Source organism: Solanum dulcamara, chromosome 3, assembly GCF_947179165.1.
Source record: "Solanum dulcamara chromosome 3, daSolDulc1.2, whole genome shotgun sequence".
Classification (NCBI taxonomy): Eukaryota; Viridiplantae; Streptophyta; class Magnoliopsida; order Solanales; family Solanaceae; genus Solanum; species Solanum dulcamara.
In genome coordinates, this window is record NC_077239.1 from 51424096 (window position 1) to 51436449 (window position 12354).

Consider the following 12354-nt stretch of genomic DNA (forward strand, 5'->3'; position numbering starts at 1 on the left):
GTACCTGTTATTTTGGTATTCATACTATACTCTGCACCTTTTTTTATGCAGGTCGAAGTACTAGCTATCAACGTTGATCTCGAGCCAGCTGCAATCTTGATCAGAGGTGACAGTGAGCACACAGTGTTCTAGATTTACCGTCTCCCTCTGTATATATATATATATTATCTGTCTTTTTCTTTTTGAGATAGTCTTATTTCTGTGGTACACTTGGGACTTATACTCATTTTGTAATAGCTCTATACATGTGACTTTCAAGTTCTGGGAGGGATCTTTTGTTTGTATATATTTTGATTTGCTTCCGCCCGTTAATTTGTGTTTTTGTTATTTTATTATTATTTTTAGTTTAAATTATTGATTTTCTACCCTTATATCCCATTACTCGTAGTTCTAGGATATGGGTTGGCTTGCCTACTAGTGAGTCATAGGAGGCGCCATCATGACTCAAGAATTTGGGTCGTGACATCACCAATTGAAAGTATTACTATCCGTTTAGGAAAAAATATTGACTATAATTTTGATTCAATAAAATACGACATCACCATAGAATTTAAGATTTGGCGAAGGTCTATCTAAACTTTTGGATGTCATAACCTCCCTTCTAAAATGAAGAATGCATCAAAAGAATTATTAAAGGTTTCTAAATGCCTACTGCATGTGTTAAAATAGCTGATCGAATATGATATTTATCATGAATTACCATTACCATGCATTTATGTACACCTAGCTAAGATGTTTATAACAATCTTTTTGTCTTCATAGAATTACAATGATCAAAATGCACAAGTGGGTACTTGAGTTTTCAAGACAAAGTAGTTAATTACTTGTGGTGGATTTTACAGATATTAATTGAATTCTCATTCTCAAATCCCTTGTTATCATTCAGAAGGTCTTCGATCAACCTATCCTTTATTTTTGTTATTTTAGTTCTCGTGTTTGTTTAACATCAAACCCCTCCTCCCCTTTCCCCCCAAAAAATATTGTATCAATTGTCTAGATTCGAGTTAGTGACTTGTAATTTCTTGTTTCCTCAATCGCCCCTATATTATTCTTTGTGAAATTTGATCCTGACTCATATAATATTGGATAGTCATGACAATAAGTTTCCATATATTTTTTATTATTGTATAGCCATGTAATCTATTGTGCAATTATGAGTTTGTCAATCTTCATTGTCTAAAGAAATGTGCATTGAAGATGAGATAAAAAAAATGTAGAACAGGAGAAAGTCAACAACTACAATAGGCTAGAATCACAAAAAATATGGTAAAAGAATGATAAGATATATATCTACCTATGCTACCTTAAAAGTGGGAAGCCCCCTAACTCAAAGTTAAATTACTAATTTACCCTCTCATTACCCTCAAATACCCTATTAATTAAAAAATAACTTGCTTCCCATTCGCCTCATCCTGAAACAGCACACAGCCCTCGCCCATCTTTACATGCACCTCCTGTCACACGCTACATCAATCCCATCTCCTACAGAATCCATCCTCTGCATCAGTTCGTCAAATGGCAACTACAGAAACGACAAACAAATTACCCTCCATTTTCAGCCATGGCTTTCATGATCGAATCTGCTTGGCCGGTACTCTTCTCTTCTCTCTTCCGTCTCCTCCCCTCCATTTTTCCATCTCTGTTTTAATGCGACTGTTCTATTTCATTTTTGTGAATTAAGGAACAGTGCATTTATGAGTAATATGGTATAACATTTTTTTTGCATCATTAACATTAATAGGTTAATAGGTAGCAGTAATGATGAACATAATATGTGGGCGGGGAACGTTAGTAACTCAATTGGTTGACTGCCTGACATTTTACCTTTTTGTTGGTGATTGTTCAATTCTCCACCTTTTAATTCCTTCCTCCACCCCCAATTTTGATTTTGACTTGAAGTTTTATCACCCTCATAACTTAGTTTCTCCATGCACTTTTACTGAAGCTGGTTATTCAAATAATTAGTAATTAATGTCTTTTTAGATATGCCAGAGAAATTATGTTGGCTTTCAGTTTTGCCAGAAGTGTGTTTGTATGCCGGAAAATATGTTAATCCTCATTTTCCGTTGTCTCAGACTTTTAATTACACGTATTTGATATTATTCTGAACTTTTTTTTGTTACTAAAGTTGTTTTTATCAAAATACTATAAGATGTTTTAACATAATTATTGATTTTAACTGTTGTGATAATGCACAAATTGAGTTTACATTCCTCTGTTCCCAGTCCAATACATATACCATCTAATACACATATACGTTCTTCCTTACAACTGATCAAGCCATCTCCGAATTTCCCACATCAACCCACAATACACCAAATACACAGCTTACAAAACAAACTTCCCGCTTATTTACTCTCTGAATCACTCATGTGCCAACCCGCGAAAATAGCACACTGTAAGTTGCAAATGTTACATCTAGATATATAGATGCCTACTAATCTTGCATTCTTTAGACTTCTGCTGAACAAATTAAGCGCATTATAAGTTGTAATTGTTACATATAGTTTTAGATGCATAGGATTAATGTGACGCTATACTAATACCTAAATTTAATCCCCCTTCACAGTACTCTTGCATACTGTAGGAACATTTACTTATTTCAATTATACTATCATACTCTCATCACCCTCTCTATATTTATTTTTTGACAAATTTCCTGAGATGGATAAAATGTCTATGGATCTTACAGTTCTATACACGCCCAAAACATGTGCAGGTGCATATCTCTGCAAACTTAAGCGATACCACCTTAGAGGTTTAACACCTTAAATTTTGGTTTCTTTTTTTTTGAAACAGTCGTTAAACTACCTATGGTGCCAACAGCTTCGGCATACACGCTCATTTCTCAAATGCGGATTAAATATTTTGAGAAAATACAGGCACGCCTGAGAGCCGAAGTTTATACATGAGATGTGCGAGATTCATCATACACAGAATGAAGGCGAAGCCCTTAGTTTATGTACTTAAATTATTATGTATCCACATGTATGACAGTGTAATTACACCTTACATGACATCCGTTATTTATGAAATACTTATCCCCAAATTTTAAATAAAGGTCATTTATTCATACTTTATCATTATGATTCACCCTACATTGAGTTGATTCAACTTTAGCACTGAGTTGTCAACTTCTCAAGTGGAGCTAATTACATGCCATCTTTCTTCACATTTGATTTGTCTTTACTTTCTTTATATTCATATTCCGTTAATCGGTGTAACACATATGATTCACGGTATCAAAATGACACGACACTAATCTTTCGTGTCCAATTTTCAGACGCCAAACATGTCAATATCCATGAAAAATAAGAAATCTCCTCCACCCAAATTATATTTGCAAAGTAATGTTACAAAAGAAAGACTACCAACAATATTGTCTCCCAAAACACACCATATTCAATATAATCAACAACATAAAGGCGCAAGTTTGACTCCGTTGTACATACAACTTCTTCACAGTAGCAATTAATCCTTTCATCAAATCCTGCCACAAACTCGCAAAACATTACATCGCTAATAATCTTTAAACTCAATCGCCTACTTAAAAGCGCATGCTATATTTAACCGAGGAATTTTAAAGAAGTCAATACAAGAAATAGCCTTCACAATACTAACATTTTCATAAAGAAGTTGAAATAACTTTTACCAATTAAACTATAGTCAAGGAGTTTAACAACGTCGTTCCGACCATAAATTTTAATAAAAAACATTGCACCCTAAGGCGAGGTGGAGAGTTTAACAGCCGGCAAAATCAGTTGTAAGTATTCTTAGACAACACTAATAGTCATTTCACATCGATCACATTAACTCCACACTAACCACACAAATTACATCTCTTGCTCTTCAGATGTCTTCTGCATGTTAGTTAATGTGAAACCACTTATTGGAGAAGGTAGGAGCAAGAGAAGAGAGCTAATATTTACAAACGAAAGGTATACTGCACTTACAATAAATATGCATCTTAACAAAAGAAGGCAAAAGACCCTAACAAAATAATTCAACATATCAAATATGCAATTGTAATATATAGGTATGAACATACAAGAGTTACATTCTAATATATAGGTATCCATTTACAAAGATATTCCCCAAATACTTCTATCCATCATCCTCCAATGGCCAACTGGCACGTAATAAAAACAATCGACAGGAACTTTTGAGATATAACAAGCCATTGGGTGGAAAAGTCGTGATCTTTGGAGGCAATTTCCAACAAGTGCTTCCATTGTTCCTAAATCTACGTCAGAGACACTTAACATCGGTTTGGTGAGATCATATTTGTGACCTTTAATGGAGAAACTACGCTTCACGGTATGTGAAGAAGGAGGGATCCAAAATTCAGTGAATTCTTACTCAGTGTCAAAAATGGTGAAGAGCAAATTAAACAATAAATGGATTGATACGAATTTCAGAAGAAATGATTGTCAAACACAAAGATTATACTACTATAGAGGAAAGGTTAATATCGAAAATATTTCCATCACTACGCCAAAATGCAAATTCTGCCAAGTTTATGACAGAAAGGGCGATCTTAGCCAATCAAAATGAATATGTAGACCAACTAAATGAGCTACTGATAGAGAAATTTTCATGAGATAACAAGGTTTTTATAAATTCTATCTCTGCAGAAGATGATATAAATTACTATTAAGAAGACTACTTGAATACTTTTAACACCAAATGTCTACCGCAATACAAAGTCAAATTTATTAGGCCAATTACGTTTTACTTACTCGGTTACTTAAGATTTACGTATAATAATATATATGTATAAAATATGCATAAAACATGATCAGAAAGTTACATAAAGTCTTCTGTACCAAGGTTAATTCTTAAAGAAAATGCACCAATCATTCTACTTAGGAATTTGGATCCGTCAAATGGACTATGCAATGGCTCACAAATGATTTACTTCGGATTCAACAATAATATAATACGCCAAAATAACGACAAGAGAACACTAACTAAATGAAGAATGCTCATCTATATAGATACAGACGAAATGGAATTACCATGACGGCAACAGACATGTGAAGACTCAATAATCAACATGGAAAGATCACAATATTAATGGCTTTATTCGTACAGTAGAATTTTAAAGAATATTTATTAAATACATATATGTGAAGAGAATCACGTGCAACACACGTGCTGTGAATCTAGTATATATAGAGAGAGAGAATTTCATCATTTTCTTCTGCTAGTTCTCACATAAGATTGTACGCCTTTGATTCCAACTAATGATTATTTATGATAATAAATGATAAATTAATTAATTTCAACTTATCTTTCCTTCATAAGTACTCACTACTAAAAAGAGTCTAAAAAGAAAAAGCAATGGATTGGATCGCTTTGTCTGTTTCTTTTTGGTCAAAAGGGCGGTCAAATATTTTTTTTAAAGCGACGGACTTAGAGACATTGTCTGTCGCTTTTATTAAAATATATCTAAAACAAAACGTTGTTTTTCTATTTTTCCTCTCTCTAAATTCTCTCTTCTCTCTACAAATCCACCACTTCCCGTCGCCGCCCCGCCTCCCACCGCCATCCCCCCACCCCCGTCGCTGTCCCCCGCCTCCGCCGCTGCTGCTTTAGGAGTATTATTCATCTTAGAGGTTAGGGCTTAAACCTTATAAAAAAATTCAATTTTTTATTATTTGTCATTTGTTAATTAGTTAATTGGTTGATTACATTTAGTTTGTTGTAGTTCATTTATTTATTGGATTGTGAAATTAGTGAATGTAGTTATAATTTTTAGTTTAGGGCTTAAGTTAGCTTTGGGTTGTTGAATTAGATTATAAATATTTTAGTAATTTGTGATGTTGGTTAGTTAATTAGTTTATGCCATTTAGTTTGTTGTAGTTTATTTGTATATTGGATTGTAAAATTAATGAATCTAGTTATAGTTTTGATTTTAAGCTTTAAGTTAGATTTGGGATTTTTATATTAGATTGTAAATTGGATAGTAATTTGTGATTTAGTAGTTACTTAATTAGTTTATTTCATGTAGTTTGTTGTAGTTTGTTTGTATATTGGATTGTAACTTAGGAAGTTTTTTGAAGTTTGAAACTTAGAGAAAAGTATTGGAACTTAATTAGAGGCTTGAGTTTTAGGACTTTAGAACTTATAATTAGAATAATTTAGATACTTGAATTTTAGGATACTTAAATTTAGAAGTTGAACTTAATTAGAACTTTGAAGTTGAATTTTTTGTTAACTTTAGAAATCTTATTGATGTTAAGCTTCCTTTTGAACTAATTAAGCTAATGTTGAACTTTAGAATAACTTAGATACTTGAATATAGGAAATTGGATACTTGAATTATAAGACTTTAATTTAGAACTTATAATTAGAATAACTTAGATACTAATTTTGAACTTTAGGTTTGTATAATTTTTGAAATCTTTAGACTTTAGAATTAATTAAGCTAAGTAGAGTTAGATATTTAAAGTCATGAAGTTGAACTTTAGGACTTTTGAAGTTAAACTGAGAAATTTTTTAGATTTGTATAAATTTTGAACTCTTTAGACTTTATAGCTAATTTGAATAACTTAGATACTTGAATTTTAGGATATTTTAATTTAGAACTTCAACTTGAATGTCATGAGGTTTGAAACTTAATTTTTACTTGAATTAATTAGAATATGAACTTAATTATAAGTTGAATTAATTAGAAATTGAAATTAATTATAACTTGAATTAGTTAGAACATGAAATTAATGATAACTTGAATTAATTAGAATATGAACTTAATTATAACTTGAATTAATTAAAACTTGAACTTAATTATAACTTGAATTAATTAGAACTTGAACTTAATTATAACTTGAGTTAATTAGAACTTAAACTTAATTATAACTTGAATTAATTAGAACTTGAACTTAATTATAACTTGAACTTAATTATTATATGAATTAATTAATTATAACTTGAACTTAATTATTATATGAATTAATTAATTTTAACTTGAATTAATGACAATTGTAGTCTCGATGAATTGTAGTCTTTATGAACTAATTAAGCTTGAATATATATAATTTTATAGATGGATCATCGTTTGTGGATGTATAACATGCATTATGAAGTTGGTGGTAGTTTGAAATCTGAATTTATTGACGGTGTAAGAAGTTTTATCGATCATGCAATGACAGTTGATATTTTTAAGAGAAATAGATTAGTTAGGTGTCCTTGTCATGAATGTAGGTTCTTGAATTTTTTTAATCTAGATATAGTTATGATTCATTTGTATGGTAATGAATTTAAGCCTAGATATTTTGTATGGGTTGATCATGCAGAAATAGATGGATTGAATAATATATTTTATAATCTGCTGCTCGTGGATGAATATAATATATTTGCACCACATGGTCAAATTATGTTGAACATGATAGAGTTCAACATGATATATTTCAACATGATAGAGTTCATGAAATGGTCAATGATGCTTTCGGGGTTCAAGGTGGGATGGAACTCGAACAATATTTTTATGAAACTCCGAATGAAGAAGCAAGACACTTTTATCAACAATTAGAAGAGGCTAGTTGTCCACTATGTGAAGGGAGTCCGCATTCTGCTTTGTCAGTTGCAGTTAGGTTAATGAATATTAAATCAGATTGGAGCGTTCCTCATGCGGCTATGGACTCAATGGTTGATCTTTTCGGCGAACTAGTTAATCATGTGTTTAACATACCTAAGAACTTCTATCAGGCAAAGAGATTGATTTCCAAGTTAGGATTGTCGTATGATAGAATTCATTGTTGTATTAATGGTTGTATGTTGTTCTACAAGACTGATAGTGAATTATAAAATTGTAAGTTTTGTGGACAAGCTCGTTATAAGATGACTCCTACTGGAAAGATGGTCCCAATTAAGGCGATGCATTATTTACCTTTTATTCCTAGATTAAAGAGGTTGTATACATCGATGAGGTCTGCCCCACATATGAGATGGCATCGTGAATATAGAAGGTCGTCGGGTGTTTTGTCTCATCCATCTGACGGAGAAGCATGGAAATATTTTGATAACATGTATCCTGATTTTGCTAGTGAACCAAGAAATGTAAGATTGGGGTTGTGTACAGATGGCTTCACACCATTCTCTAATGTTACCTTACCTTATTCTTGTTGGCCTGTATTTCTTACCTCGTACAACCTTCCTCCTGAAATGTGCATGACAAGTCCGTACATCTTTCTAAGTTGTGTTATTCTAGGTCCTTGAATGCCAGAAGGATATGCTTTGAATTTGGGTAAACAGGCAGATCTGAATGAAGGAAAGTTGATAGGTATGAAAAGCCATGATTTTCATGTATTCATGGAAACTTTGATTCTTATTGCTTTTAGCCATCTTTCTGACAGGATATAAAAGCCAGTCACAGAGGTAAGTCTTTTCTTTAGAGATTTATGTTCTGAAAAGTTAATGAAAAGTACTTTAGACAAGATGGAGGAAAATATTTTTGTTATTACTACAAAGGTGAAGAAGATTTTTCCATGTGGGTTTTTTGATGTGACGAAGCATCTTCTGATTCATCTTGTAAAAGAAGCCCGCATTGGAGGTCCAGTTCAAACAAGGTGGATGTATCCATTTGAGAGGTAATGTTTTTCTTATATAAGTAATTAAGTTATTTTTCTTATATATACTATAATTATTAGTTAACATATATTGATATATACATTCATAAAAATTGGAAGCTACAAACAAATAATTAAACAGAGAGGAAAGATCGAAGGATCAATTGTTCAAGCTCATATTGCGAGAGAAACTGTTGACTTTTATTCCTATTACTTTGGGGATGAAGTTCCATGTAGGAGAAATAAGCCTAATCGCAATGAAGAAGGTGATAGTGATCCGATGTTTCCATCGATTTCAATTTTTAATCAAAGTGGTCGAGGATCTAAACGGCGTGAAAGACGAGGCTTCACTACTATGGAAAGACAATCAGTTGTGACCCATATTTTGCTTAATTGTCTAGAAATTCAACCATATCTTAAGTAAGTGTTAAATTATATTATCAAATTACATAGTAATAAGTGATTACTAACTATCAAAATTGTACATATCAATATCACCTCGTTTGTAAGCACATGGAGCAATAAAGTCATATATACGAGGTTTTCCAAATGGCTAAAGGATTATGTAAGTGTGAAAGTTTATATTGAATCAATAGGTATAATGTTTTCATTCTATAGTAAATTGTATTATTTTGAAATCAATTTGTAGGTTTATGATGAATACTCAAATGTCGAACATTCGTCATTTGTGAGAGAGATCGCACTCGGGCCTGAATCTCATATTCATACAATGAATAAATATTGTGTGAATGGTTTTATGTTTCAAACTGAAGAAGTTTCTATGCACAAGAAAACCAATAATAGTGGTGTGTGCGTTCAAGGTGATGTCGACGTTAATGGCCAAACTGTAGAATATTATGGTGTCATTCAAGAGATTATTAAATTAAGATATTCAGGTTGGCCTAAAAAATAGTATTGTTTCGGTGTAAGTAGTTTGAACCATCACACAGAGGTACAAGGGTGGATCAACAACATAATATAATTGAAGTTAAGCACATCAGATAATACGAAAGTTATGATCCTTTTATCATTGCTCAAAATGCTAAGCAAGTCTATTACGCTCCTTATCCATTGCGTAGAGATAAGGCTGATTAGTGGGTTGTTATTAAGACAAAGCCTATGGAAAGAATTGAAATTGAGAATGTATTAGATGTGGCGTACCAAAATGATATTACACTTGTTCAACAACAAGTTGATGTTGAGTTGGGAACCACACTAGAACATCATCAACACATACTAGAAGAGGTTTCTGATGATGAACTTATAATGCCAAATGTTGAGGAAGAAGTAAACGAGGAATATGAATCATTTGAGGAGGAGGAATGGAATGACAACAACAACAAACCCAGTATAATCCCACCATGTGGGGTTTGGAGAGGGTAGAGTGTACGCAGACCTAACCCCTACCTTGAAAGGTAAGGCGGTTGTTTCCGAAAGACTCTTGGCTCAAGAGAGGAAAACAAGATAAAAGGTCAGATAGGGATAAGCATATCAAAAATAAGATGAAAATAAGGAATAGCAAAAGTGAGAAAGTCATGGTAGAATAGTACATAAGAAAGAGACATTAACTACTATAAATAAATAAGATAATCAGAGTACAACGGCCCCACACCTATAAACAGCAATACAATGCAGAAATCAAATGGCAATAAATAATGAGAAGAACTACAACTACTATAATGTAAGGATAAGTCACCAAGTCTTTTATCCTAATCTGAGTCCTCCACAAAGGAAATTATAGTGGGCTAATGCGCTTACTAATAGGGAAGAATAACGAGACTATGTACTAGCCTTCTACCCTAATGTGGGTCCTCCATACCTTTCTATCTAAGGTTATGTCCTTAGTAAGTTGTAACTGCACCATGTCCCGCCTAATCACCTCTCTCAAATATTTCTTCGGCCTACCCCTACCTCTTCTGAAACCATCCATGGCCAACCTCTCGCACCTCCTCACTGGGGCATCTGTGTCTCTCCTCTTCACATACCCAAACCATCTCAGTCGCATTTGCCGCATCTTGTCTTCCACCGAGGTCACTCCTACCTTGTCCCGAATAGCCTCATTTCTAATCATGTCGCTCCTAGTATGCCCACACATCCATCTCAACATTCTCATCTCGTCTACTTTCATCTTTTGAACGTGAGAGACCATAACTGGCCAACACTCCACCCCATATAACATAGCCGATCTAACCACCACTTTGTAGAACTTGCCCTTAAGTTGTGGTGGCACCTTCTTGTCACATAGCACGCCGAAATCAAGCCTCCATTTCATCCACCCTACCCCAATATGATGTGTGACATCGTCGTCAATCTCTCCACTGCCTTGCATGATAGACCCAAGGTACTTGAAACTACTTTTCTTTTGGATGGCCTGGTCACCAAGCCTAACCTCCACGCCAACCTCCTGAGGTGTCTCACTGAACTTGCACTCTAAGTATTCTGTCTTGGTCCTACTCAGCTTAAACCCTTTAGACTCCAAGGTACGTCTCCAATCCTCCAGCTTCGCGTTAAATCCGTTACGAGTCTCATCGATCAGGACCATGTCGTCCACAAAAAGCATACACCATGGCACATCACCTTGAATTTGTCGTGTCAATCCATCCATCACCAAGGTAAATAAAAATAGACTAAGGGCTGATCCTTGATGCAACCCCATCCCGACAGGGAAGTGCTCTGAGTCCCCTTCTATTATCCTTACCCTGGTTTTGGCACCCTCATACATATCCTTGATCACTCTAATATACGCCATAGGTACACCTTTAGCCTCCAGACATCTTCATAGTATCTCTCATGGAACTTTATTGTAAACCTTTTCTAGATCGATGAATACCATATGCAAGTCCCTCTTTCTCGTCCTATACTACTCCACCAGTCTTCTCATAAGATGGATGGCTTCTGTAGTTGAGTGTCCTGGCATAAATTCGAACTGGTTCTCTGAAATAGACACGCCTCTCCTAACCCTCATCTCCACCACTCTTTCCCACACTTTCATAGCATGTCTTAGAAGCTTGATACCTCTATAGTTGCTGCAACTCTGGATATCCCCCTTGTTTTTGTATAGAGGGGTCATTAAGCTCGACCTCCATTCTTCGGGCATCGTTATTGTCCTAAATATGACATTAAATAACCTAGTCAGCTACTCCAAACCTATCGGGTTCGCGCTCTTCCAAAACTCCCCAAGAATCTTGTCAGGTTTGGTCGCTCTTCCCTAGCGCATCCTACGCACAACACCCTTAACCTCTTCGACCAAAATACTCCTGCAACACCCAACATCGTGAAGCCTCCTTGAATGTTCCAAATCTCCCAACACAATCTTTCTGTCTCCTCTACCAATACTTTTCCATGCTCGTCCTTAATGCACTTCACTTGATCCACATCGCGTGCCCTTCGCTCCCGCACCCTGGCTAGCTTGAACAATTTCTTATCCCCACCTTTCTCTTCTAGTTCAGCATAAAGGCGTTCAAAATCTGCCATTTTTGCCGTCGAAAATGCTGACTTCGCCTTCTTTCTCTCTATCTTATAAAGTTCCTTATTCGTCAACTTCTCCACCTCATCCTTTCTTTCTATCAACTTCACATATGCTATATTCTTTGCTTCCACCTTCCCTTGCACTTCTCCATTCCACCACTAGTCCCCCGATAACGGCCACAGCTACCTATCGAGACTCCCAACACTTTCCTTGCTACAATCCTAATACAATTAGCCATCCTATCCCACATACTGTTCGCATCCCCACTAGTATACCAAGCCCCCATATCCTTCAATTTCTCTCCCATCTCCAGGG